Source organism: Pangasianodon hypophthalmus, chromosome 6 (assembly GCF_027358585.1).
Source record: "Pangasianodon hypophthalmus isolate fPanHyp1 chromosome 6, fPanHyp1.pri, whole genome shotgun sequence".
In the NCBI taxonomy this organism is placed as follows: domain Eukaryota; kingdom Metazoa; phylum Chordata; class Actinopteri; order Siluriformes; family Pangasiidae; genus Pangasianodon; species Pangasianodon hypophthalmus.
Genome location: NC_069715.1, coordinates 25195147 through 25202738, shown reverse-complemented (window position 1 = coordinate 25202738; position 7592 = coordinate 25195147). Strand labels below are relative to the sequence as shown.

At 39.7% G+C, this 7592-nt stretch overlaps 1 protein-coding gene across 4 annotated transcripts in view; it reads left to right on the top strand.

Moving 5' to 3' along the window:
• The first annotated feature begins 5569 nt into the window (after nucleotides 1-5569).
• Nucleotides 5570-7592, top strand: part of tmem91 (transmembrane protein 91) — a 34958-nt gene continuing 32935 nt past the window's right edge. For 2 of the 4 annotated variants that reach the window (XM_026914350.3, XM_026914351.3), the window contains exon 1: nucleotides 5570-5861. The gene's annotated coding sequence lies outside the window, so the exon portion shown is untranslated. Of the gene's footprint in view, nucleotides 5862-7072; nucleotides 7362-7592 lie in introns of those variants that run through there. The other 2 variants (XM_026914352.3, XM_053234856.1) reach the window with 1 other exon arrangement.

The window sequence follows — 7592 nt, the reverse complement described above, 5'->3', positions numbered from 1 at the left end:
CATTTTCAGGTTTGAGCTCTTTTTACTGAAATTTTTTTTTTCCAGTACAGGGTCCTGAAGTGATAATGACGCAAATCATTTACATTTCTGAGAGATTCATCCATCACTAATCCATCATTTCGTAACCACCAGATGTGTTTCAGTGTTCTCTAGTCATTTTCATGCCATGCAGTAGTGCTTGAAAAACATTTCCAATTGGCAACATCTGCTTGAAAGATCACAGAGACATCTATACATCTATAAAGAACTAAAATTACCAGATTACTTTTGAGTTTGTTGAAAAACAGCAGTTATTTTGAGTTATTACATGAATTTCATGGAATTTTTTTCCATGGATAACAAGGAACCTTCTGAATGACTGAAGGATAGACTGTAACATTCCCAAAATAACATTTCTGCAATATAATCATTGTATTTGTAATAATGGCTTGCTTGACAATGTAATCAAAACGTTACTCGCACGGCATTCCCTGTTATGTTCAATAACGTTCAGTTACGTTTCCTACATCCAAAATTGTTGCAGTAACATTGTAGGAATCTTTGTAAATGCTATGCAGAAATGATTCCCAAATAACTCAGGAAACACACACACTAAATGCTCATAGAAACATAACATAACATTTAGAGAATGTTTTGTTAACCTAAAACTGTTAGGTTAGAAAGAAGGTCAGACTCTAAATGTCCAAAAATAATATTCCTACAATGATATAAAAACATCCAATCCAATAATCGTTTGTCTGATATTGTTATTAGAATTCGATCCTGAGCTCGGGTAATCATGTGTGGAGTTTTCCCTGTGTCTGCATGAGTTTCTTCCGAGTTCTTCAGTTTCCTCTCACCTCCCAAAAACATGCTGGAAGTTGCATTGGCTATTCTAAATTGCCCCTAAATGTGAATGTGTAGGCATATTGTCTTGTGATGGACTGGCATCACATCCCACCTCATGCCCAGTGTCCCTGGGATTGACTCTAGATCCGTAACCAGATTAAGTGATTATTGAAGATGAATGAATGAAGAGTGTTAGCATTCCTACACTATAACAATCTTGATCAAATTTTGAAGAAACATTATATAGCAAACTTCTCAAAACACTTGGAAATCTTCGTGAACGTTCTTCGAACCAAAAGTTCCTAGAATCCGAACATAAAAATGGTCTATTTAGCTACATTTTTTGCTGAGAAGGAGACGTGACATTGCCCATAAACAGTGATATTGTGCATCTGGGTGGAAAGGAAATCACAGTGTAGCACTTGTAAAGGATGAAATCACTCCATGTTAAACGAATGCTATCTGAATTAGCTTAGTCCTCCCTCTATCTTTGTTTTCGTCTGGCTGGTGTGTAAATGTGGGCATGATGCGAAGCTGGAAAGGCTATTAATCCATGCCGTGCCAAACAGCTGCCACAACAACAGAACTAGACAAATGACACGTCAAACAGACTCTCGCTACGCTACACGACACAATCCAACAGCGATGCAAGAGTATGTGCATGAGACAGAAAAAAGGAGAGAGAGTGCATGGGACAGAGAATAGGGAGGAGTGTGAGTGTGGATGTTAGTCTGTATAATCCCCGAGGACATTTATTGATTATTAGTGTCAGTGTCATGCTTTCTGCTTTATCCCCAGCAGGGTTTACCCCATCCTGGGGAAATCCAGGACAGAAGAGAACAATTTCCGTTCTTGGTTTGTCAATTTTTCAATTTTAATTTTTAATCATAAATATTAGTAATGAGATTGGCGAAAAATAAAATGAGGAGTGTATTGGTACGAATTTAGGGATGCTGGGGCTTTATTTGTGAAATAATACAACATTATTGTAAGCTCTTGCTTTGTTCTTGCCTCCCTCGCTTCATTTCTTAGTAATAATAACATATTGTGGAAAAGAATATTTTTTAGCATCTTGTGTCTGTCTATGAAAATATATGAGCATGCATGCATACAAAGACTTATTCATATATTTAGCAAAAATAAAAAATAAAAAGAGAAACAAACAGACAAAACATGTCAAAGAGACATTCATCATTTAGAGGCATCAGTGGTGTGCATCTGTTAAAAGGACGCATTATTCTTTCAATCTCAGGCTTTTTTTTAATCTTGTGTTGACTGGGAGAAGATGTATAAGTTGTTGTTGTATATATTTTTTTTAACTTGAAGTAGAGAATCTCAGGCTCTCTGCTCTGAGGCAGGGCAAATCCGATTTAACTGTTAAATATACTACATTGTTGTTATATTATGTCCACATTGATTTTTATAGTAATGGCACATTTGTGTGTACAGTGAGAAGTCAGTGTGAAGCAGACAAGTGTTATCTAACTTTTGTGGGAGGTTATCTTTTTTGTAAGGACATTAATCAATCATAGTTCTGAATATATTCAGCACATATAACAGCCCCAAAACCTGAAGAAGATGACATGTGCAGTGTTGTTGCGGTAAAGATGAGATCCTGCTCTGCCCTGCATTCATGCTGGTCTTTTGTCCATTGCTGCACATACTACATACTAAATAGTATGAAAAAATAGTAATGACACCACTGGTGGTGTACTAATTTACACACCATTCAGTACAGCAGTACATGGTTTTGGGACACAGCCTGTGTTTTAGATCGCCAAAAGAGCAAAGCACACCAATTTGACTGGTCAAACTGAGTCACATTTCCAGGAATTTGATTGAAATCAGATTCTACAATTGTTAAAAAACACTTCATACTGCTTAAAATCTTTTAGAATATGCCAAAGTATCAGATTTGAGCTGCCTGTTTGAACATAACCTTAAAGTGAGCACATACAGTGAGGTACAAAAGTCTGAGAGCACTCGTGAAAATGCTTCTATTTTGAATTCTTTTCTAATTTAATACAATTTTCATTACAAATAATATTATTGACAACAACGTGATTGAGAATCTTTGAAATATTTACATGAATTTCAGAGTTTCTTAGTATTCGGTACGTCCCCTTTTTCCTTTAATGAAAGTGTGAACTCGAGCTGGCATGGACTCCACAAGTTTATGCAAAACCTTGTGAAGGATTTTAGATCAAATCCATTGGAGTGTCATCTGAACACATGCTTCAATAGAAGAGATTAGACATGAGGAAAATCTGACCTTTTGTACAAAGCAGTTAACATAGTCAATATCATAAATTTGCTTACATTTAAATAGGGATCTAGAAATATTGCAGAATCTTGAATATTAAATATTCAAGATATTGAACATTTACTTTGTTTGTTTTAAATATTTCAAAATTCTAAAATTTCTGTTTACTTCGAAATTTCAGTGAAAAAAAAAAATCCCAGATTTTTAATGTGGCCTCAGACTTTTGGACCCCTGCTGTAAGTATCTTGCACATTTAGACAGAAATTAGTTTAGTTCTAATTCACGTATTCATTAAGACAAACACAAAATGGGCAGGACATCCAACAGTGCTGTTTTTCTAATTTGAATGATCCTGTCCATCCTCAGATCCTGTCAATAAATCATCTTGAAGGTGTTATCAAGAATGCATGTGTTTTTACATACTGATATAGTGCGTCAGTAGCCTGATTGCCCAGGACAACAGATTTCACGTTTGGGCTTTTTTCTTTTTCCATAGTTGTTCAGCGGACAAGTAAATGAAACAACCAGAAACAGAAAACGGTACGTAGCTACAGTATGTTTAAACTTACCATGCTTCACATTGTTAGAAACGCATCTTCATGGCGTAGCTATAGTGCATGCTACGTGTACAGAATCTCACCTCCTGCTGCACTACAAATACCAGCTGACAAGCAATCTGCTTTACAGATGTCTGAGGTTTTCTGTATCAGGAACGCAGGTATGTGAAAACACAGAGCAAAAAAAAGTCCAGTCCAAAGCTGTCATTTAGTAGTACAACACATATTTGGCAAGATGTTGGCTAAGGACTTGCTGACTTTTTTGCACAAATATGAATCAGAACCAAAATCAGAATCTCTTTAGTGCCCATGAGTTGTGCTCGCAGGAATTGGCTTAATGATGCGCTAAATGTTCATCTACTCAGTCATTTCCCTAAATCTGTAATCTGTAATGCACTTATGCCAAATGCATGCTACATGACTTTCCAAATCTCAGAAAAGCTCAAAATCTCTTGTTATCTGCTGTTTTATGGATGTAGAAGTGTACACACTACATGATTTAATTATCAACTAATGATCACACATGATCATCACACACACTACACAATCTTTCAGCTGGAGAGCTCCCCGATGAAGTTTGCCTGATCTCACAGAAATAAGCAGGAGAGCAGCTGGTAGAAATAACAGAAAAATGTAGAGGAAGGATTGGTTTGGGATACGCAAGCAGCAAGGATCGTCTGTTCTGCAAAGAGAACTGGAGGTATGTGCAAAGAAACGTAACTATTTTTATACTACACATAGCCAAGAATTCTGTCGTGATTTGTTTTTATTTTTGCTGTTCCTAACAACCATTTAGAAGCAATATTAATGTGCTTACATTTTGCCTTCACCTTCTCACACAAATAGATGGATAGAAATGGATTTCCTCTCAGACTGGCTGTTTCTCATGTTTGTGCTTGCTCTTAGTCATAGAGGTATTCATCACTGAGAATGTCAAACATGCTTAAAATATCAGAGAGACTACAAACTGAGAAAATTGCATTGCTGAACCGCTCACGCTACACAAGCGCTCACAACAGAGGCAGCAATTTGTTGCTTAGCTGGCAGAGGTTGTTGCAAATCCCCCAAAATTAGTCCGAGAAATTGGGGCTAAAATCGTGTAGTGTGTGTTCGGCATTAACTAGGTAACTAGCTTGTCATATGTTATTATATTATGTTAGCTACAACTTTTTAGCCTAATCTATCAGGTTTCCAGGCAACCCTGTTAGCCCTGAAAATTTACATGGGGCCTTGGGGTAATTTCCTGTTTTATAGGTGCACCTCTGTGGTTTTATTACCATCTGGATTGGTCATGTCAGGGTTTTTCTCCATCCTCCTCTGATTACAGGCTGAATTACCTACTGTTTTTCGCCAAACTCAGTGGTCATCTGATCATTTCAGTACATTCCATGATTTTCTATGCCTTGTGCTGAAAAAAAAATGTTTGACTGCTGCTACTTGCTGTATTTATTCTCGTATTCATGTATCAGTGACCCTCCCCTTGATGTTAAACACTTCTCGAATCGCAAATGAAAAATGGATGCTTGTCGAATACTTCGTGATGATTGTGATTTAACTGAAATAAGAGCCAGCGTCTCTTCTCTACTCTAGTCGATCACTTGGACGCCATGTTGTGAATGGAGCGTGATCATATGATCACGTGACGCAAACATCTGGGCTCGTGGAAAATACAGCCCGCTAGATACTCACTCCTCCTGTGGTCATTTTATTGCTGTCTTTTATTGAGAGTTTTATCACTGAGGAGACCTCCACTGATAAACTAACCCCATACGAACAGGGCTCTTGTAGCCAGTTTGTAGCTAATAAATAAATGTATTATTTGTGCACCCCTGATTTTGGTCATGGCAGGCAGAGAGGCAGGCAGGCACTAGGACCCTGGGCTGCACTGTTACTGTGGAATATAGCTGAGGACAGAGATAAGAGTCGGGGGTAGAGTCACGGGGAGAGAGAGAGAGAGAGAGAGAGATGACTGGAGAGGAGTGCGGTTAGAGAGCTGAGCGACAGAGAAGTGCTGAGCTGCGCTGGAGTTTGAAAGTCTTTGCGGAGAGACTTAAAACGGCAGCGGTGATATAAATACTGTGCGTTTAACCGGATTAAAGCCACAGCGCTTCTTCCCTCAGAAAGTCCGAGAGACTGGGCTGCGGAGAGGAGGAACCGCGCGCGCGCCAGCACAGCGTGACAGGAGGCTGGTGTGATTAGAGCTGTGAACTCAGGTAGCTGCAGATCATCACCTAATACACACACACACACACACAACCAGGATCAGTTGACCTCCAACCTTCTCTCCCTCTAACACACACACACACACACACACACAACCAGCATCAGCTGAACTCCAACCTTCTCTCATACACACACACACACACACACACAGACAACCAGCATCAGCTGAACTCCAACCTTCTCTCATACACACACACAAACACACACACACACACACAGACAACCAGGATCAGCTGACCTCCAAACTTCTCTCTCTCTCTCTCACACACACACACACACAACCAGCATCAGCTGAACTCCAACCTTCTCTCATATATATACATACACACACACACACACACACACAACCAGGATCAGTTGACCTCCAACCTTCTCTCCCTCTAACACACACACACACACACACACACACACACACACAACCAGCATCAGCTGAACTCCAACCTTCTCTCATACACACACACACACACACACACACACAACCAGCATCAGCTGAACTCCAAACTTCTCTCTCACACACACACACACACAACCAGGATCAGCTGAACTCCAACCTTCTCTCATACACACACACACACACACAACCAGCATCAGCTGAACTCCAACCTTCTCTCATATATATACATACACACACACACACACACACAACCAGCATCAGCTGAACTCCAACCTTCTCTCATATATATACATACACACACACACACACACAACCAGCATCAGCTGAACTCCAACCTTCTCTCATATATATACATACACACACACACACACAACCAGGATCAGCTGAACTCCAACCTTCTCTCATACACACACACACACACACACACACAACCAGCATCAACTGAACTCCAACCTTCTCTCATATATATACATACACACACACACACACACAACCAGGATCAGCTGAACTCCAACCTTCTCTCATACACACACACACACACACACAGACAACCAGGATCAGCTGACCTCCAAACTTCTCTCTCTCTCTCACACACACACACACACACACACACAACCAGCATCAGCTGAACTCCAACCTTCTCTCATATATATACATACACACACACACACACACACACACAACCAGCATCAGCTGAACTCCAACCTTCTCTCATACACACACACACACACACACACACACACACACACAAAACCAGCATCAACTGAACTCCAACCATCTCTCATACACACACACACACACACACATATATATATATACGTACATGCACACACAACCAGCATCAACTGAACTCCAACCTTCTCGCTCTACCTCTCTCTTTCTCTCTCTCTCTCTCTCACAGACACACAAACACACACTCAAAACCAGCATCAACTGAACTCCAACCTTCTCTCTCTCTCTCTCTCTCTCTCTCTCTTTCTCTCACACACACACACACACAACCAGCCTCACGTGAAGCTCCAACCTTCTCTCTTACATACACACACATCCACCCCACAGATTCTCAAACAAGCAAGACCACTATCACAGGAGATAGGTATGATTTTATCTATTATTTCTCCATGATATTAAATCCTCTTACTTTGAATGAGTCAGTAAAGTGTGTTAGACATATGCTGTATTTTATTTCACATATGTACATATGTGTTAGAAATAGGTTAACCATGTACATGTATACTCAAAGCTCCACTGTGTACCACTGTACCTTAATGATGTTCCTCTTTAATTCGTACACTGAAGGCAACCATGCCAGTGGAAAAGCCCAGTC